The sequence below is a fragment of the Podarcis gaigeae genome (assembly GCF_964106915.1).
Source record: "Podarcis gaigeae genome assembly, chromosome: 3".
Lineage (NCBI taxonomy): Eukaryota > Metazoa > Chordata > Lepidosauria > Squamata > Lacertidae > Podarcis > Podarcis gaigeae.
Genome location: NC_139680.1, coordinates 58792510 through 58814346, shown reverse-complemented (window position 1 = coordinate 58814346; position 21837 = coordinate 58792510). Strand labels below are relative to the sequence as shown.

The 21837-nt window shown below is 41.5% G+C and overlaps 1 long non-coding RNA gene across 1 annotated transcript; it reads right to left on the bottom strand.

The window, feature by feature from the left end:
- Window positions 1-930: 930 nt before the first annotated feature.
- Window positions 931-14506, bottom strand: LOC310841067. Its single transcript, XR_014562317.1, has 3 exons — window positions 13874-14506; window positions 12433-12483; window positions 931-1361 (listed from the first exon to the last, which is right to left on the bottom strand). It is a non-coding gene; the product is annotated as an uncharacterized lncRNA (long non-coding RNA).
- Between the last annotated feature and the right edge of the window lie 7331 nt (window positions 14507-21837).

Below are 21837 nucleotides of genomic sequence, written 5' to 3'. Positions count from 1 at the left end.
CAGAGGAATGAAACAGCTTTTTTTGTGTTTTAATAAGTCAAAACAGTGAAGAGATTTTTAACTTTCTTTTCTCTCTGGCTTGGACAACAATAGGGATGGGAGTCTGTGACCTTCCAGATATTGTTAAGACTATGGCTTCCATAACCCCTGGCCACCAGACATGCTGGGCCAGAGCGGACAGGAGCCAGGAATCCATGTGGGGGACATGCAAAATAACGAAAGCATTCTGTGAAATGATATATAATGAGTTGGAGGAAAATGTTTAAAATAACTTTTGTGGAAAAACTAGCAGCTTTTCTATTAAGAATTATAGGTGATGAAATACCGGAGGAGCAGAAGAGACTGTTATGTATGTGACAACAGCTGCAAGCATGCTTTTCACCCAGAGATGGAAGGAAGGTAAAGTTCCAACCAGAGAAGAATAGATAATCAAGATGATGGACTCAGTGGCGGAGAGCAGGCGGGGCGGGGCGGGGCTGGCGCGTGCCCTGGGGGTGTGGCGTGCCGCCTGCACTCCTCTTCCTCCGCCAGTGGATGGACTATGCCGAAATGGCAAAACTGACAGGGAGGATCAGAAACCAAGAAGATAGGAAATTTAATAAAGAATGGAAAACATTTATCAATTCTGTTACAGAACACTGTACACAGTTAAAAGTGTTAGCAGGATTAATGTAACACTTGTAATATAATAATTCTATGGTTACAAATGGAAATCTGAAGACAATTTGTATAATATTATAAGATGTAGTATAAAATGAAGTACTATGGAAACCACAGGGGGAGGGGGGACGCAAGTTCAAGGATTCAGGGAATCCTATATATGTATAAAATTGACCATACTGTATCTGAATGTAAATATTTGTAAAAACATTTTTAAAAAATTAATGTTAAAAAGGAGTTGGGAATCCAACATTTGGAAAGTCACCAGGTCCCTATCCCTGGGATGCAAAATAAGAGTGACACAGTTCTAGTCTCAGACTAGAAAAGGATCTCCTTAGTTCAAAGTGCAGAAAATAAGAATAGACTCATTCGTAAATCTACCTCATTGTAAGTTTATTTCTATTATCATTTTAAGTTTTTAATTTATGAATTATCGCCATTTACAAATTTGTTTAAAAAAACAGAAATAAAGTCACAAGAAGCATCCCCTTTATATAACAGAGTCTAAAGACAATTTGAAGATTCATATATAAATAGCAGCAATTATAAATCTAACAGAACAATGATTACCTCTCCTTTTGAAAATGAAGCTCCAGTTATCCTAATGGAGGACTTATTCTTGAGACTGCTCCCACAGTAATTCTTACCTGGATCTCCGGAAAGACTCTCCTTTGACTGGATATCATCAGGGTATTCACCTCCTGATAAATAAAATAAAAATAAAATATATTATGGAAGTTTCTCTTTTTCCAGTATCTTACAGTTAATACATGTTTACTTTCAAGTTTTGTGCATTTCTAGTAATTATACGACAACCTAGTTGCTTTCCATGCCTACATCACTGAAATTGGTGTGACTTGCATTCTTAAATGATCAGAACTCCCACTGGTTACAATTTATATAAGCTTTGCTAATTTACTCTGGACTCCATCCTACATGGAAAAGGCTTCAAATTATCTTAAAAATGAATACACCACACAATTTGTTCTAATGTTTATTTAATGTACTTGGAATGACACAGCTTTTGTCCGGGATCAAATACCAGCTTAATGCTTCTCATTTATGCAATTCCTTTTTGAAGTATAACCTTACATTTCCTTTAAAATGTTCCATAAGTGAAAAGCTGTTGTTGGTTTTTTTAAAGGGCTTGTTCTAGCAGCAAAATCCTGTTGAAGTAAAATCAGCAAAATCCAGGCTGGCTACCCTGCCTGCTACATTTACAGATCCACTTAGCTCTATTATTTTCAGTGAGTCTGAATAAAAGTTACTAGAATGCAACCTATAGAGCTGAAGGAGGAAGTTGGAAAAGTGACACTCTTCCCCACTTCCTCTTTTAGCTCTTTGGGCTTAGAATCAGAGAATACAGTAGTAGAGTTGGAAGGGACCTCAAGGGTCACCTGCTCCAACCCCCTGCGATGCAGGAATCTTAGCTAAAGCATCCATGGTAGAGCACCATCCAACCTCCGGTTGAAAACCTCCAAGGAGGGAGAGTTCGCCACCTCCCAAGGGAATAAATTCCTCTGCCAAACAGCTCTTACAATCAGAAAGTGCTTCCTAATGTTCCATCGGAATCTCCTTTCTTGTAACTTGAATCCATTGGTTCAAGTCCTGCCCTCTGGAACTTCTCAAGGCACAGATTAATTCTATTGAGTCGTTTATCCAGTTCCTTTGAGAAAGAGGAATGTGTGTGCTCATGCACTTCACATTAATCTGGGATTTTTTTTTGGGGGGGGGGGTGGCACAGAGAAGTGACCAGAAGGGGTGGCACACACAACATTCACTCAAAACTCTAAATATGCCCAGGCCTATAAAGTTGGGTGACCCCTGATAAAGCAATAATAGGCCTGAACAAAACATATCTGCTCCTTCCACTATGCTCCACAAGTATCTAAGATTGCCAGAAACTATATACAATACAATAGATAAAAGCCCTACTTGGTCATTTTCAACATGCAGCAGACCACCAAGGCATTCGCCCTGTGCCCACTCTGGCCTGTGCAATGCACACTCACACACCAATGTTGCCTGCAACGGACAGGCTGTCTGCAGCAGAATAGTCTAGGTTCAAGTTATAGCATAGCCTAAATGTTTTGGCAAGCTGCCTCACTGCAAAAATCCACCAAATGTGCAGACAGTACAGCGGTATCTCGGGTTAAGTACTTAATTTGTTCCGGAGGTCCATTCTTAACCTAAAACTGTTCTTAACCTGAAGCACCACTTTAGCTAATGGGGCCTCATGCTGCTGCCGTGCCGCCGGAGAACGATTTCTGTTCTCATCCTGAAGCAAAGTTCTTAAACTGAAGCATTATTTCTGGGTTAGCGGAGTCTGTAACCTGAAGCAAATGTAACCTGAGGTACCACTGTATTGGGGAACGGCAGGAGTAGGACACAGCCATGTGGTGGCGGCAAGAGACTGAGGAAGTGCAGCTCCACTCGCCTGCCTCTCGTGATACTATCTGCATGTGAGCACCCCAAAAGACCAGGAAGCATAATGTGTAGAAATCTTTGAAGGCTGCCTTTTGAATCGAGCTGCCTTGTCTGGAACATGCTCAGGTTGCCTGGAAATGCTAACTCAGGCTGAAAAACAAACCCACTTTGCAAACATGGAGTCATTTGCAACTGACATGCAAATTGTGTTCACTGAGGTGCAAATTGTGTTCATGTGGTGCCGGTTTTCCTGAACGTTTTCGAAAGTGAATGATTTCTAATTGGTACATTGTGTCCCCCAGCACAACTTAAAACTATTTATTTACTCTTAAAGTGAAGTTGTATAATAATACAATATTTTCTTTTGAAATGTTTGAGGGGTTTTTTGTTAACTTTGTGTTAAATATGCATTTTGTAGTTGACCTTCTTTGTAATATTTTATTTTGAAATCTTTAAGATATTTTAGTTTCTTGTTCATTATGTTGCTTTGACTGTATGCTTTATATCTGACTTTCTTCAGTAATGTTTTATTCTAGATTGTTTTATCGATGTTTTAATGTGCTGTAAACCACTTTGAGATTTTTCTTTAAAATATAAAGCTGTATAGAAATGAAATGAATAATAATAAGCTTAACTGAAGCATTTCAATTTGATACATAGCCATGGTTTTAATGTTTGTATTATTTGTATCAGAAGTAATTCCCAGTGAGTTCAATCAAACTTACTTCCTCAGTCTCATTAGTGTGCTGACTCTGCTTGTAGCTAAGTGAAAGTTTATTGATCTCTGTCAGGTGATGGGAACATAAACCTTTGTAGACCTCAGTCAAATGACAAGGACCATGACATACCATATTTTTACATAGCAGCAGCGCAGTGGGTCACCTTGTCGTTACCCAAGTGATTATATAGTATTTTGGATTCATGGCCTTTGTTTTCTGATGATACAGGGCATGACTGTATTCCAGAAAATGGTCAATGTTCTCTTTCAGTTCAGTTTTATAGCTAATAATTTCCCACTGGGTGATAGAAATGATTTCATGCTAAGAGCACTCAAAATTTTATCCTTGTGATATGAGGCAGGTGCCGCTACTATCACAGAATTGTACACAGATAGTCAGTTATTAACTATACGACTTGTTTTTTCACCAGCTAATTATCCAGTGCTCAGTGAGTCACAAAATAATGTGTGTGAACTGTTGAGGTTAAAAATAAATAAATGTCATTTTTGGTGTTTGACGGCTCATGCAGGAAACCACAATATACTGCAGTCATCAAGTTAAGCCCACATAAGAAGAGATCCCATTGGTTTGTGGTATGATATCCACATTATACAACATACAGGTTTACTACTTATTTATTACATTTGTATCCATCTTTACTCCATGGAGCTCAAGGGAATATATAATAAATAATAACAATAACAATAATAAAAATAATATTTATACCCCGCCCTCCCGACCGAGACTGAGCTCAGGGCAGCTAACACCAAATATATAAAATACATTAAAAACACAAAATCAAACAGTTTAAAATACGTTTTGAATCACATTTAAAATCAAAGGAAACTTAAGTGGGAACCCACAAATCATAACCGTAGGGGTAAGGAATTAAAATTTCACCAGGCCCAGCCACCCATGCTGATCCCATATGGGCCAATAGAAAGAGCCAAAGAGGCACTTACATACAGAATCCCAAAGAGAGAAGGGGGTCAGACTGGGCCCGGACCAAAGGCCTGGCGGAACAGCTCCGTCTTGCAGGCCCTGTGGAAAGATGTCAAATCCCGCAGGGCCCTGGTCTCTTGCGACAGAGCATTCCACCAGACTGGGGCCAGGGCTGAAAAGGCCCTGCCTCTGGTCGAGACCAGTCTAACCTCCTTGACGCCCGGAACCTCCAAAGTATTATTGTTTGTGGACCGTAAGTTCCTCTGTGGGACATACCAGGAGAAGCGGTCCTGTAAGTACGAGGGTCCTAGGCCGTATAGGGCTTTAAAGGTTAAAACCAGCACTTTAAACCTGACTCTGTACTCCACTGGGAGCCAGTGCAGCTGGTATAGCAATGGATGAATGTGATCCCACGACAAGGACCTCGTAAGGAGCCTCGCTGCGGCGTTCTGCACCCGCTGGAGTTTCTGGGTCAGCTTCAAGGGCAGTCCTGCAATAATCAAGCCTGAAGGTGACCGTCACATGGATCACTGTGGCAAGATCAGGGCGGGAAAGGTAAGGAACCAGCTGCTTCGCACGGCGGAGATGGGAAAATGCCGCTTTTGCCACGGTTGAAACCTGCGCCTCCATAGAAAGGGAGGCATCGAAGGTTACACCCAAACTCCTGACAGAAGGAACTGGAACTAATTGTGCCCCCGCAAGAGATGGGAGTTGGCCCCCCAACCCCAAGTTATCCCGACCCAGCCAGAGGGCCTCTGTCTTTGAAGTATTTAACTTCAGCTGGTTCCCACGCAGCCATCCAGCCACAGCTTCCAAGCATCTGGTCAGTGTGTCAGGGGCCGAGTCAGGATGGCCGTTCATCAACAGATAGAGCTGGGTGTCATCAGCATATTGGTGACAACCCAGCCCGAAATTCCTGCCAAGCTGGGCAAGGGGGCTTATAAAGATGTTAAAAAGCATCAGGGAAAGGGTTGTCCCCTGGGGCACTTCATACACCAAGGGGTGCCATGACGACAACTCCTCCCCTGGTATCACCCTCTGTCCCCGACCTGAAAGGAAAGAGCGCAGCCACTGTAAGGCTGTGCCCTGAATCCCCACGTCAGCAAGGCAGTGGTCCAAAAATTCATGGTTGACCATGTCGACCATGGTTCGCTCGCTCATTTTTTCCTTACAACAACCCAGTGAGGTAGGTTAGGCTGAGAGACAGCGAGTTGCTGAAAGTCTTCCCAATGAGCTTCATGACCAAGTGGGTATTTCAACCCTGGTGATCCATGTCCAACACTCTAACCACTACACTGGCTCAATGTACAATATTAACAACCCAAATAAAACAGTGCTGCACTTCTTTTTTCTTATGCCATCCTTCCCGCTTCCCTTTTCTACTCAAGGAAATGAGCTTGTAGTCAACCTGACAGAACCACTTACCCTCCAAATTTGACTGCAAATGACAAACCAAGATCAACCTTTGTCACAACAAAGTAGCTGCTCTGCTAACAGGTGACACCTGTGTGTTCTACAAACAACGGATAAATCGATGGTTTGAGTCTCACTTCCTCATGTGACAGGCTGCAAGGCTGTGCATGAGAGGAAGTCAAGGGAAACAAGAAGTTTGATTTCCAAATGTTAGTGTAGGACAGAGCTTCATCATTTGGTGAAGAACTTTATATCTGAAATGGAACCTAAAGCCTTAGACACAGCTAGTTGGGACAGCTTCGCACAATCATTCTGCTCATATGATTCATCATCATCATCATTTTTAATTTGTATACTGTCTTTCTATCTTACAATACTCAAGACGGTTTACAAGCTGAAGAAACAAAAAATGTACATCTTATAACCATCTAATGCAATACAAAAATGTGATAATGAAACATAACTTTAAAGGAGGCAACCTACATCAAAAAAGTAACATTCAACAATCATTAGAATAGTATTAAATAATAATAATATCATAAAAGTTAAACACTCAACAGTTACAATAAATAATTTCTAAACTATAATCAATAAAACAACGGCAAGCCACAGTACATGAATAGAATACAAACTGAGATTCAGATTGTAGTTTCCTAAAAATAGCTGTAGGTTGCAATCCTAAGCATAGGTAAAGGTAAAGGGACCCCTGACCATTAGGTCCAGTCGTGACCGACTCTGGGGTTGCGGCACTCATCTCGCTTTATTGGCCGAGGGAGCCGGCGTACAGCTTCAGGGTCATGTGGCCAGCATGACTAAGCCGGTTCCGGCGAACCAGAGCAGCGCACAGAAACGCCATTTACCTTCCCGCCAGAGCGGTACCTATTTATCTACTTGCACTTTGACGTGCTTTCGAACTGCTAGGTTGGCAGGAGCAGGGACCGAGCAACGGGAGCTCACCCGGTCGCGGGGATTTGAACTGCCGACCTTCTGATCGGCAAGCCCTAGGCTCTGTGCTTTAACCCACAGCGGCACCCGCGTCCCACTTCAATTCAAATATATGAACGCCTCCACTTTAATTCTAAGTTAAATCATTAGGAGATAACATTGTCTTTAATGCTTTTAAAAATGGCTTCCATTGCCCCCCTCCACCATCTTGCCATGTTTTTCATACGGTAAACACAATAGCACACAGCAAAAATGGGTGGGGTGGGGAATGGGATATTTTGCAAAATGTTTTGCCTGTATGGAATGCATGTTTGCCCTTTGGGTGATTTGTTGTTGTTGTTGATGCCCCTTTGCAAAAAAACAGAAAAAAGGTTGCAAGGAAAGTGTCAGAAGGAATGCATTCCTGTTGCCGTAATAATCAGTGTAGGTTATCATAGCGTGTATCCCTCAATGACGTGGTGATATAACCAGCTCTGATTGGTTACGTAGCACTGTGGTGTCCTTGTGTTCACTATACGATTCCTAATTGGCTGTAATCCTGCAGTTAATGTGCCTTTTCAAGTGAAAAAATGGCACCCACCCAAGCAGCAGCAGATAGAGGAAAATGGGTATAAAGAGGCATGAAAAAAATGCAGTAACCACCTTGCAATATCACTTTGGTGAGAACTCCTGTTCTGCCAAGCTTTTGACAGGTGGTGGGTTTTTTTTTTATGGTGAACCCAGTTTCTGGCTTTATCTGCTGCAGCCCATTTCCATTTTATTATTTTTCTGTTTTACAATGTTATGGAAAAGGGGGTTGAGCTGGATGAGCTTCCAGTGTCCCTTCCAACTCAATGGCACAGTCGAAGCCCATTAGCAGCTACCGAAGAACAAAGCACACATCTAGAATGCAGGCTGAAAGACTTTAAGAGTTCCACTGCTCTCTCACTACATAACACAAAGGGCCATTGCAAAGTGCCAGAACACACCAGGCCCAAAGAACAGTATTTGCACAATGAACTCCCAACCAAGGAACAGACTCAGAAAAAGAAGAAAGGCAGTTGTACAATCTTTCTATTTTCACATTATATATTTGTCCCTGCAGGTGACCTGTGGTGTCCCAGGACACCAGGACACTCTGAAAAACAATAGACATTGAGGCAGGAAGCCCACAAACCCCAGACCATTTTCTTGTCTCCAGACCCATACAGAAATTGAGATAAGATACCACTCTGCCTTTTCTTCTCAAGAGTGTCTTCTTGCTTACTAATCCAGTAAAGGACTCAAAATGGATTCACTGGCAATACAGGTGTTCTGGAATTCTAACTAGGATCAAGGTATGGCAATTCTTCTCATCCACTAGACCAGGCTTCTTCAACCTCGGCCCTCCAGATGTTTTGAGACTACAATTCCCATCCTCCCTGACCACTGGTCCTGCTAGCTAGGGATCATGGGAGTTGTAGGCCAAAAATATCTGGAGGGCCGAGGTTGAAGAAGCCTGCACTAGACAACCACTCAGGAATTTCACCTTTATCAAGGGGTGCCTGACAGCCTATGCAGCAGTGCCTTGCAGAACAATGAAAAGGGAACAGTGGAAAGGGAAGGAAAAACATACAGAGCTATTTTTGTCCTCTGCTAGTCCTATGTCCCATGAGTGGCAGAAAAATCTACTGCAGAACACTTGGTTCCATTTTCCACATTAAAGCTATTTCTATTAGGGCAGAGTACAATATGAAACAGACCTCAAATACTGAAAAGACCTGCTAGAGAAGCACATTAAAACTGAAGGTAAGAATATTTAATGAAACTCCATGCTCAGATATAATCACAGACTGAGTACCAGGTCTAGTAATAAAACCATAATGTAATTTAGTTCAGTGGTGTTAATCTGTTTCAGAAGACTTGTTTCACATTCTGTATTTTTTTTTAGATAAGAGGTGCGTAAGTTATCCTAAATGGTATTATGATAAATGATAAGTAATATCATATTTAATCCCAAATAGACATAGCCAGAGTATAGTTGAAAGAGGGCTTCATTGTGTCCGAGTCAAAAAGGGCTTTGCATCATATTTTGGATGTTTTGTCAGAAAGGTGCTTTCACAAACCAACGTTGCTGAAATCTTGGTGACAATTATGCAGGCAGAGGCCAATGTTTCATTTTCAAGCTCTGGGAATCATTTATAAAAAGATGTTTACTAAGTCCAGAACAGGTTTTAAAAATTGATAAGTGAAAGGAGTTATTTCCCATGCCATAAAAACATTTATCTTGCCCCACTTTTGCTTCTGGTCAAATGGGACTGTTTTTATTTTGCTTCTGTATTTAATTTCCCAGGTTTTGCAGGCGTTTGAAGCCCTGTTTACAAGGGAAGTGGTAGGGTGAGTGTTCACCAGCTTTTGCCAACCTAGTACCCTCCAGATATTTTAGACTGCAACTCAGCTTAGGTCCATCCAGCCCCAGGCTGTCAAAGTCATCTTAGACTATGAATGACTGGATGAATCCAGCAGACCACAAGGAGGCACCAGAACGGCAAAATCAGACATCAATTGTTGCTCGAATTGTTATTCCTTTTCAGTTTGAAAAGCAACATAAACACTGATTTCCTGAATTGCAACCAAGTTTTAATTATAATCCTATGCCATTAGGTCCATTTCTTCTCCATTTGCTCATGCCTGCTCTGAAGCTTTGCTAATGAAGCTTTGCTCCTCCTGAATGTTTTATTTATTTCTTAGATGTTTCAGCTCCGCTCCCAGCCTAAGGCTCCCAGAGCAGCATACAATGGCAAGAACAAATTAAATACAACAAAATGCAGTCATAAAACCAATGAAGCAGCCATCGCCTTTTTCAGATGAAAAAAAAAACAAGCAAAAGCCATAAAAAGGCAAAATAAATGGGAGCAATAAAAGTCACCAAAGAAGAAGCCTTTAACCAGATGAGCAAAAACCCAACAGAAGCCATAAAAACACAAACACAGCTATATAACATGCTGGGATGCCTGGGCAAATTTTTAAGAACCCTTCACCGGGAAGCGCAAGGACATCAAAGTTGGCACCAGGCAAGCAGCTCTGGGGAGAGCATTTCAAATGCAAGGGACCAGGACTGAGAAGATGCTCTCTCGCTAGTCACTGCTTACCTGACTTTGGAAGGCAGGGGGACTCAGAGAAGCCTCTCGCTATGACCATGTGGTTTAGGCCAGAGGTAGGGAGTCTTCCCTCTTCCCATGGGGGAAAAAGTGAGCAGGGGCCACAGACTAGCTGGGCCAAAATATACATCTACACCTGCGCACTCTCTTCAGACATTCATATGTGCACACACCCCATTCAAGCAGATTCAGGTGACAGGAGCTTCTTCAATATACTGACATTTTTTGTCTTTTTCAGTAAGATTGAATCAATGACCTTGGTTAAGTTGTGGGTGAACATATCAGACAACACAGCAATTCTTCAAACAGCTCTTGTTTATTCACAGGCCAGAACTGAACTGAAGGGTTCAGCCCGCCTGCTTATATAGAGCTCCACTACAATGCAACTGTAACACTTTCTGTAACTATCCAATCACTGAACGTCACTTTCAATCTCTTATTTGCACATGTGGATCTACAGTATCCCCCGGCTGGCCCAGGGTGAGAACTTCAGTACATAACACCTGGGCAGTTAGCTGTTTGCAGTTAATTGTGTTGTTGTTGCCACCATGAAGAATCAAAAGGAAAGGGCTGACTCCTTGCAAATAGGGGTAAAGAGAGTCTGCTGCTTCCCCCCCCCCCTCCAGCCAATGCCATGGTCCACAAGCTTACCTAAGACAGACGGGAGACAGCACCTGAAGCTTCATTTCTGCACAGGGCTGGACCTCAGACTACTTGCTCCAGCAACCACCACAGGATATTCCACTGCTGCTTCAGGGCTATCTTGGCTGTGAGTCCTGCTCCCTGCCCTGCAGGCCTTTTTAATACCTGGCCTGGGAGTACAGAGCCCTGATTGACTCCAGCTGCAGCAGCTGAGGCTGCTAAAGAGGCCAGAGACCATCTTGGCTGTGAGTACTGGAAGATCTGTTCCCTGCCTTGTTAGCCCTTTCCCCACCTGGCCTGCATGGGTGGGGCCCTGATTGACTCCAGCTGCAGAAGCTGAGGCTGCTGAACAGACTCTTGGGTTAGGGTGTTGTTGTGTTTTTGGGTTGTTAGATGCAGGAATCGGCGAATTTAAATGAAAGAGGAGGGCAAAGTAGGACTGTCCATTTGTCCCCCCCATTGTTTACTCTAGCTATTGAGCTGCAATTAAAACAATTTGGGCAAAATAAAGACTAAAAGAAGACACAATAATATTGTAGTACTGTATGTAGATGATATGGAAAGCAAGCACCATCACTAATGTCCGCTTCTCCCTTAAACCCTATAATGAATTAACTGATGGGTGTAAAGTACTCAAGAACTCAGAGGGTGAACTCAGATTTAAATATAAAAAGGATCCTTTAGCTTCAGGGTGAGCCCAGCTTTCTCCCAGCTTGGCAACCAAAATGATAGGTGTATAATTTCAACAAATTGAATGCTGGCTTAGCTGTCAGTCTTTTTTATCCCTCAGTAATCCGAGATGTCTGCTTTCTTGGGGTTTTCCTTATATATATATATATATATATATATATATACACATACATACACACACACACACTTCTTTCTGTATATCTGTTTATTCATCACCTTCTTAATTATTTAAAATGAAAAATGTCCACATTTGCTCTCTCTGTACTTGGTGAGGGATGTTGCAGAAGTATCACAGCAGGCCAGCCAATCAACACAGCCAGTTTCAGCTTCAGATGTTCAACTACTTCATAAATGCACATGCACACAAACAGCACAAGATATACTTTTCAGATATAATTTGAAAAATATACATCAGATTCTCAAAGGGAATTTCTTTGAGATAATTTAACAGCGGTGTCATTAGATTAACCAGAATATATAAAATATATATAAAATGCTAGAGGAGTGAATCATTCAGAGATTACTTGCAGTTTTTCTGGAAGTGTAATAAAAAATAAACAAATTCTGGAATAGTGTATTTTAGATAATACAAGAAAGTACCAGCTGTAATTTCTGTGTATCCAGAAAACAGCTCAGAGGTGATGTAATTGTAATAGATGTAACTGCAATTGCTATCTACGGCTATTGCAATCAATCAATCAATCAATCAATCAATAGGACTGGTTTCAAGAAGTCATATATATCATTACCCAAAATACTTGCTATACTTTACGAGTGATCCCAGAAACATTTCTGTTAGGCAATATCAAAATGTCTTCCAAAGTTTAAACTGGCCAATTAACGTTCGAAAAGATTAGAAACCAAAGTTTATTTACCCAAAGATGGCAGTGTTCAGAATGGACTCAAGGACTCCGAAATACAAGGAACTGGAAGAAAAATGCAAAGTTTATATGGAGATAACACTCTTACTACAAAATTCAAGCCTGTGCAAATAATAATTAAATAAATGAACAAATTTTGAAAAAGCAGAATGCTGCATGGTTGTGTGCACATTGCTTTAGGCTAATCTACTTTGAATCTTGAGCCTCCCCATGCAAATTCATATCTGCTCCTCATTCAGCTTTGCCTTGTAATAATGCAAATCCCACCCTTTGATGGGGCTCCTCTTTGCATCTTTCTCATTCCCAACCCAAGTATGCAAACCGATTTCCAACCATTATATTATTCTCCCCACAGAAGCCAAGTGTTGTGCAAATCAGCCCATGAGCCCTTGCAGCTTTATTTTAAAATAAGTTACTTTGGCTTTTACAAAAAAGAACTAAGAAAAATAAAAATATTTCAGAGGTAATTGTATTGTCTTATCTGGCAACATTGCAGCCCACTGATAAGCATAAGCCCTGGAAGCAGGAGACATGTCTGAAACCTGGGCTGTCCCTACTGCTAAGAAAAGATAAGGAATAAAACAATATGGTGCCCAAGAGCTTTGCTATACACTAGGATAAGTTTGTCTTTGGAATCAAAATATCTGCCTCTGTTGTCATTGTGATGGGATATGTATGTGCAGTAAAAAAGAAAAAAAAGCATCATAGATCTGAAAGGAAGAATATAGCAGGTTATACGGTTGCCCCAAGGGAGGATATCCTATGGCTGTGTACACAGTATACCTTTAGAGCACATGAGTGAAAAGCCCTTAAAAAATTCTGGGCACTGTAGTTTGTTAAGGGTTGCTGGAAATTGTAATTCTTTGAAGGGTAAACTACAGTGCCCAGAATTCTTTGTGGGAAGGAATGGGATTTGAATGGGCTTTAAGGTATAGTGTGTACACAGATATTTCAAACACCCACAGAAGATACCAGCTCACTTTTGCTCCTTGAACATCTCCTAGAAAATAGATTACCCAACTTCCCATTGCTCAATTAAGGACCTGAATGTGGGTCTCTCTTAAATATGAGGTTATGCCAACACCCATTTTGATCCCCAATAGTCCATACTGGAGAGTGAGCACAGGCTCCCCAAAAAATCCTGCTAATTGCCTCTCCCGAAGCTACAATTCCCAGCACCCATAACAAACTGTAGTTCCTGGGATTGTTTTGGGTGGGAGGAAATGTATTTTAATGTATGTTGTGGATGCGGCCTAAATTTTACAAGGTGGACCTGCAAAATAATCTGTTGGGAGGGCAGGGAGACAAATAAGCACCCTTAAAGATTTTCTTTTAATGTACAAGTAGCAAATTTTATCTGCAAGCTGAGCACAAACACATACGCTCTGTTACTATGCAGTTTTTTTAGTGATACAAATGAGTCCTGTATTCTTACAGCATGTGAAGGAACAATGCAGTTTTAGAAGCAGTCTTCACATCTAGATTGGAAGTAATCTCATCAGACAAGCTCATTTAAGCATGTGTATTGGCGTCGTTCCCCCTCCAAGAAAGACCTCGATGTCAGCCACCCTGCATTCAGCTGCAAACTGGAAACTGAGCCTAGTCCAAGATAGATACAAAAATACTTGAGAAGGTGGACAGAAGCCACCAAGGGTTGAAGGATAGGCTGCAAAAACCCAGAGAAGCTGCCATTCTGAAAGATGGTCATATGTATTGGGATATTAACAGCTGTTACCTTCAGAAATACGGCTGATTTGTCTGTCTTAGGCTCTTTAAACAGGCATCTGATCAAAGAACTGAGCAGCGGGTCATTGGGGGATGCTATTTGGCTACGCGTACCGAGAATACTGTACATTGTTAGCCTCGTACTTTGGTACTGTGCATCTTAGTCAGATTATATTGGCTCATAGTCATCTCTTGAGTAGAAGTGAAAGGAGCTTGTGCTGACAGTAAATCCAAAAATACACACTTGTGTTGCAAAAATTATCAGCTTTTCTCCCCCGCCTCCCAGAATCTTCTCCGGCTCCATCTGCCACAGTGGGAAAGATTGTGTATTGGGACTCTGAGAGACAAGCTCCTTGAAGGCAGCTCTCTTCTCTCTTGCAGCCCACCTGATTTTGCCATCTCTCTCTAGTCCAAGGATGGGGAAGCTTTTCCATCCAAAGAGCCACATTCCCTTCCATGTAGCCTTCCAAGGGTCACTTGGTGGGTGGAGAGAGTGGGCAGAGTAATTCAGGCACATTTTTCCTTTCTTCTTTTTTGGCATCCATCTGTCTCTGGAGGCAATGGAGGGGTGGAGTCACTGTTGTAGAGTTTTAGCACCTGCTGTGGCCAATATGGGAGAGTTATGTTTCCAGTAGGCTAGATTCTTCTGTGCCATCAAGCCAGAGGCATCAACCACTAATTGAGCGGATGAGACCAATAGTGTGTCCAAAAATCAAGAAGGTGGTTTCTGCATGTGCTGTAGAAGGAAGTGAGGGGCAGATGGAGCTTGCCAACCTGGGAAGGTAGCCCATCTAGGAGAAGGAAAACTCTGGTCTAAACCTCCACTGCCTTGTGGGATATCTTTGAGAGAAGAAAAGGCTAAGGAGGAAACCCTACACAAACCCAGAGCGGAGTCCCTAAGACAGTTGGATGATGCCTTGTAAGCCTCCTTCTGGCAACTCCTGCAGCCAAGCTGGTGCCAAAAATATTGCTCTGCTTTCCTTTGGACCACGATCAGCAAGGCTAAGAGGGGGGTACTGTCATTTGGGCAACCCAGGACTTCTTCCATACACGCTGTCCCGGCTTGCATCCTGGGGAGGTCACGTTGGTGCTGCTAACACAGCAGTTTGACTTCACACCTGGAGGCACACAGATGCCAACAACAAACCTAATGTATCAAAAGCTGTGAATAACTAATCGGCCCGGTAGCATCGCACCTCTTCTGTTGTTTCATGCTATGCATTCTCAGAGCAGAATGGGTGTTGCAGGGTCGGTTTCCTTTTGAGGAAAGAGCATTTGGAAACTTAGCAGGAATGAGTAGGAAATCAGAAGCTGATGTAGTCTTTGAGAACACTTCCAGGCTGTCACTATTTCTGAGCGGGCTTCAATCTGTCTAGGCCAGAAGCAAGCATGCGTGCTCTGCCCCCTTGCATGCAATTCAAGGTTATCAGCAGCCCCCCACAGGAAGATTTTCCAGCCACAGCAGTTCAGCTCATCAGGAAGAAAGGTATGGCGGTGAGAAACAATGCATCAAAAAGGCCAGCTGCAGCTAAGCCAAAGCCGAAAAGTAAAGCAGACTACAGTGCAAACAGGGAAGAGTTATGTTGCAGCTGTGAGTGCTATACCTATCACTTAGAGGCCTTCTGTGTGCTTTTCTCAAATACATCTGTTGATGCTAGTAACTGCCACTTGTGGAAAGGGTGAAACAGTGTAGGCATTTTCCCTATTGTAAAGTGCGTAATTCTGAAGGTGGCAATTTCCTTCATGCGGTAGGAAAATTGCTCACTTTCTTGAACCGTTCTCAGTAATGAGACCAAGCACAGCGGCGAAGCAACAACCCTTTCCATTGGTTCCTGCCCAGATTGTGCAAATAATATCCAACTTTGCTCTTTTCAGCACTTTCCCCATGTGAGGACCCAAATCTAGGAAGTGCCAACCTCCATATTCTCAGAGGCTAATCTCAATTCCAGTGCTTCCCTAACCTCCCTCCCCTTGGACCAATTGGAAAATGCTGAGGGTCATGGCAGAATTGTTCTGCCTGTTGTGGCAATTGTAATTCCATAGAATTCAAATTGTTTTCCTATATACAGAAAATAGTAAGGCTGTTGTCATGTTGCAGTTCACATGCTCATCAACAGGAGGCAACACCAACTACAGCATGAAGAATGGCAGTTAGGTGAACAAGCAAGTAGCATGGAGGAGGACTGAGAGTTATAATAGAGGTACTTCACAGTGTTTATTAATTGAAACCTGAAGGCTGCAATCCTATATACACTCAATGGGTCTTACTCAAGTGTTGATGTGTATAGGATTGCACTGTCAGTAAATAAAAGAAATTGGCTCTCAGAAAATTTTGCATTATTCTTCTTTTTTAACTGCCTATTTTTTGGACCCTTTATTGTGTGTTACTGAGTTCTACAATAACAGATCTCCCAGATTTTTAATATTATGTTGCTGACAGCTATTTTTTATATCACTGTCATTTGCCACTCCTTTTGTTAACTTTAAAAAAACAAACACATTGTTACTAAAAGTAAGTATTCATACCATTGTTCACTGAATCTTCTGCCCCATTGAGTTAGCCATTCTGCAGACTTTTAAAAGAAATAAGATTACCTAGTTTCACACTGATAATAATTTTATCACTATCTGGATTCCTTCCACTAGTACACAGCATTTTCAGACACAGCGTGAAATCAGAAAAGCTTCTTTAAAACATGAAAGCCTGCCAACTGGATTTCCGGATACACCATCCTCATGCCATGTCCCCCAGGACTGAAATTTCACCATACCTAATTAGTAGAAAGGGGTGGGGGGAAGAAATGTTTAACAAGGCATAACTGCATATTAATTGAAAATCAGAGATTCACATTGAAACCCAGAGGTCCTCCATTATGGTTCCATTAAAATGCTGACATAAATACTGTTATTTTTGCATAAGATGGTATGGTTGCTGTGTGTGTGCTCATGCATGCAAGACTACTGTTCATACTGTCTCGTGAAAGCCAGAAAGCCTCAATAAAACACCATCCAGAAGCAGAAAATATCGTTCCTTTGGTCTCAAGAATGCCGTAGCTGCTTCTATGCTGCAAAAGATGAGCAGTCCCCATGTGCTCTAGTTAGATGCAGCTGTGATTTAACTATCTTCTACATAAAACATCTGGCAGAGCTCTCTGGAGTGCATCTGAGACTCTCTATGATTTTCTTGTCATCTCATTCCACCTCCAGGGCCTTCTATTCCCTGACAGCAAGAATAATGCACAGAGGGAATGAATAATACATTTCGATTTGACCCAGAAACAATTTTTTCCCCCACTCAGACTTCTGGCTCCGCTAAGGTTACACTCCTCAAACGGAGAAGCCTCGGCTCTAACAGCTTGGCCTCCAAAAGCCTGTGCTAATTCAGGCATGGAAGTTGCTTGCAAATCTGCAAGACAGAAGTTACAGTCTCTCTTTCCATTGAGATGCCACCCAGACGTTGATAACAAAACTGTGTTGTTGCCAATTCTAACTAGAGATGAGGTCTACAGCAATATGTTGCAGTGTGGAATATTCCTGTTTGGTGTTTCCATCAGCCAGCAATGCTCTGTATCCCCTTTCCCATATATTCTTCTATTCCATGGAAACGGAACACTCCCAGTCCTCACTGGGTTCTTTTTGGGATTCCCAAACGGAGGATGATGGGCTGTTTCTTCCCACTGAAGGTCTGAATACACCTCTGTTGGAGCATTCCTACTGTCTAGTCCTTCTTCTTTGAGACAGATTCTTGTTTTGCAAAGCAGAATGTTTTGAAACTATGGCAAAAGGGAGGAAAGTAAGGGCTGACATTTTATGCTAAATATTCTAAATTTATATCTAGAGATGCTAATGGAGGGGGGGGGAAAGGAGAAGACATTAGGGGCAGCAGAAAAAACTGGTTCCTAGAATGTATTGTGAGCTATCATTTACTTTCATACTTTGATACTGAATATCTTCCTTCAGCTTGATGTTTTATATTAGAAAATTGTGTGTGTTACACAAGCAGTAAAATGTAGAATTCTGTGACAGGGTAGGCGAAAGCATTTGCAATTGAGTATTTCTCTTTGTTTTGTATTTGATATAGAGCTTTGCTGCATTTTGCCATCTGGATTTTCTAAAAGAAAAGGCTCATCATGGCAGGAAGGGGCAATGCATCTTTGAACAGTAATTATCTCCAGTGGTGCTGAAGGTCAAAGAAATCATAATCTTAAAATGTATTTCTTCTCAAAAGCGCAAAGAAAATATGTCATAATCCACTGGCCAGAAACACCCATGTTTTACTATTTAACATATTTCTCTACTAAACATATTTTAAAACAAAACAAAACAAAACAACATCTGTGCATTTAGAATTTATAAATATACACTTACAGTGGCTTTTTTGGCTCATAAAGGTTACAATTTCCCATGTGTAATAACGTCCCAGTAGGCAACCTCCCTTAAAAAAACTTAAAAAAACCTCCAGCAGCAATAATAACAGACATCCAAAAATATTATACTATTTTAGAAAGAAAGAAATGGTAATATTTATATGTGGTTTCTCAGCAAAAGATCCTAAATTTTGCAGAAATGAGCACAGTGTTGTTCAGAGCCCTCATTCTTGATGGAGGGGGTAGTAAGGGTATTAGTTCCTCACCTACAAAAAGGACACAGGGGGTGTCTGCGTGGAGGATAAGAACACTTCATAAACACCACTGGCTGCTGGATGTGGCTCCCCTCTCAAAAAAACTTGTTTGAATACAGCCCTGAGGCCTATATACAGAACTGGAAATGTTTACACTTCCAGTAATATAGTAATATGGTGCCTTAAGTGAGGACAAAAATTAAATAATTCATTTTGGTACAGTTGCTTCTTTAATGGATCTTCTCAGTAGGGAGACATATAAGTATAGGTATTATTATTATTATTATTATTATTATTATTATTATTATATTTTATTTTGTGCCCCCTCAGCTTAGCACCCTGTGTGGGGGAACCACCCGTACCGCCCTAAATCTAGCACTGCTTTGAAAAGATGCTGCTATATCAAATGGCATGAAGAAGCAACAGATAAAGACCTCATAGTGAAGTACCGCTTTGATGTATGCTTTTCTCGGTATTTTGTAACATTATGCCTGACATCAAAACTATTGCAGATACATAAGCTATAAATTTTTCATCGTTTTGAGGGATCGAGACACAGGAAGATGATTTATCCCTGAACATTAAAATAAGCATAAATAGCAAAAGGTATTCACTTTCCCATTTCTTCTGTCTACAGGGCTCGTTTCCTCAGCTCCTTCAGCATTTCAGTAACCCCTGGTATTAAAGGACACTCATTAAGAGAAATGGGATAGCACTGAAGGATACCTTACTGTGCCTGAGAGAATTCAAGGAGAATAGGCACACATAACCTTCTGCCTGTATCTTCCTCCCATCTCTGTCAAAGCCCACACTCTCTCCTGCACAATGTAAAGCTCCAAAAATTTGTTTTCCTCTTTAAAATACAATAAGGATAAAATAAGACTTTGTTAAATGAATAGAAGTGACAAGTGACACAATTCAAACATCATCAATACAAAATATCTTTCAAGCCGTCACAACAGCAGCAAACTGTTCTAAACCCACACTTTTACCAAGGACATCAATTTATCATCCTGCAAACTCCTTTGTGAAATGCTTATGAGAGAAATGCTTGACAACAAATGCCATTAAAAAAATGTAAGGGTATGTGAAAGAACTGCGCTGTGTCAACTCTCTGGAATTTATTTGTTAAAATATTTCCATGGAACTTTTAGATGGTTCTCTTCATCATAAGCTTTCATTTCTCAGTTCTCTGTGGTTTATTTATTTGAAGCACTTTTGCTATCCCCAGAAAGGGTCCCAGAGTACCTTTCAAAGGTCAATAAGAAGATATCTTCTGCCCTCAGGTTTACAACCTAAATGCACAAAAGGAAAGGTAAGTGGGAGGGAGGAGGTAAAAAGCACACTAATTCTTACATAGCAATCCAGACTCCCATAGGCCAAAGTACACAAACAAGTATCACTTCAGTGCAGCACTTCCCCTGCCACAGCCAAACATGCAGGTGGGTTAAAGTTGCAGAACCAAGTATTCCAGGAGCAGGAGGGACTAAGCCGGCCTGAGAGTCATTGATTGGATTCTGATTTAACTGCCATTGTGTGACAACAGCAAGTCTCGTCCAGGCCTAGTTGTTGCAACAGTTTTAAGGTGGCAGTTATGGTCCTGCTGCCGCCCACCCTCAATGCTGCCCTGGCCACTGTGCATCACTGGGCAATGTATCACCTCACCATTCAGCAGTCAGAATTTGGATTGCCCTCTCAGTTGCAAAGTTCTGATAATGAGCAACTGGAATGGAAACTGGAAGAGGCAAAAGTTCCTGGTCTCTCAGCGGAGCCAGTGGAGTAGCTCTGCTTCCCTCTACTTTAGCCTGATGGAATGGTTGCTGCCAGGTACCATTATTTACTAAGCTTTTCCCACTGCTTTTCTCAGAAATCTTAAAACAGTTTTTCCCATGTGCATCATAATTACCAAACCTTCAAAATAGGCTGCCCTTATTCCCATCGTACTTGTAGGGAACGCCCATGAAATACAGTGACTTGCTTAAGGACAACATTGGATGCTATGGGGTGAAGGTGAACTATGGCTCAGGAGTTTTACCTGCTGGATCACACACCTGCTGTTTCTGAATGCTGTGCTGTTTGCACCGCTTATTTCTGATGCTCACGGCATTTCACAACTGGTGTGCGTCTTCAATCAACCACCAACATCTAAAATGCAGAAGAGAGAAATGGAACGTCAATCCTTTGTTTTCAAATATTCTGTTCCACCTCCTGTGTATTTCAGCCATGTAGGACTCCAGATGCCAAAGTCTCGATCTAGAGATCAGAGAGTGCAGCAGAATATAGTATGTGGAGTTGCAACACAAATGGAGACCCTCCTCATCCCCCTTCAAAGATGTGATTCGTGTTGTCAGTCTTGACATCTCTAACCAGGCAAGCAGAACGAGCAAGGGAGAAAAGCACCTGCCCTGGGTCTGGTGACTGGCCTTTGCCTTAGGCTTACAGTGCTGCTCAGAGAGCTGAAGCAGCAAGGGAATGATGCAAAGCATCAGGTATGCACCTTTGGCTCAAGATGTAACCTCACATCTCACAGCAACTCTTTGTATTTTCATCTATGTGCAAGAGCCTGTTTTCTGTTCACAGATTTTTCATGCACGTTTAGGGTATCAGAAGTGCCATCTGAATACATTCAGAAGAACTCTACTAGATCAGGCTAAAGGTGTATTTAATCCAGCAGCCAACTATATGTTTCCAGGAATCATACAAGCACAGGGCATGAATTCAATAATGCTTCTTCCATTTTTTTTGTTCCAGTAACTGTTATTGAGTCACTTCTTTCTGCTGAGACGGAAGAATCTGCCCACTTCACTTCTCAATGTTTCCCATTTTCCCAGACTTAAATCTCCACATTTCAGCAGCAATTTTCATTAAAACAAACAAAAACCTTACGAAAAAATGTCAATGTGAATTTCTCCTAATGTATACATTTTATATGACATTTTAACCAATATATAGATTTTTGCAAACATTTTTTCCTAATATGATGCAGTTTTGTAACAAATATATGCGTTTTATGCAATGTTCTCCCATTATATGCATTTTGTACATATTATTTG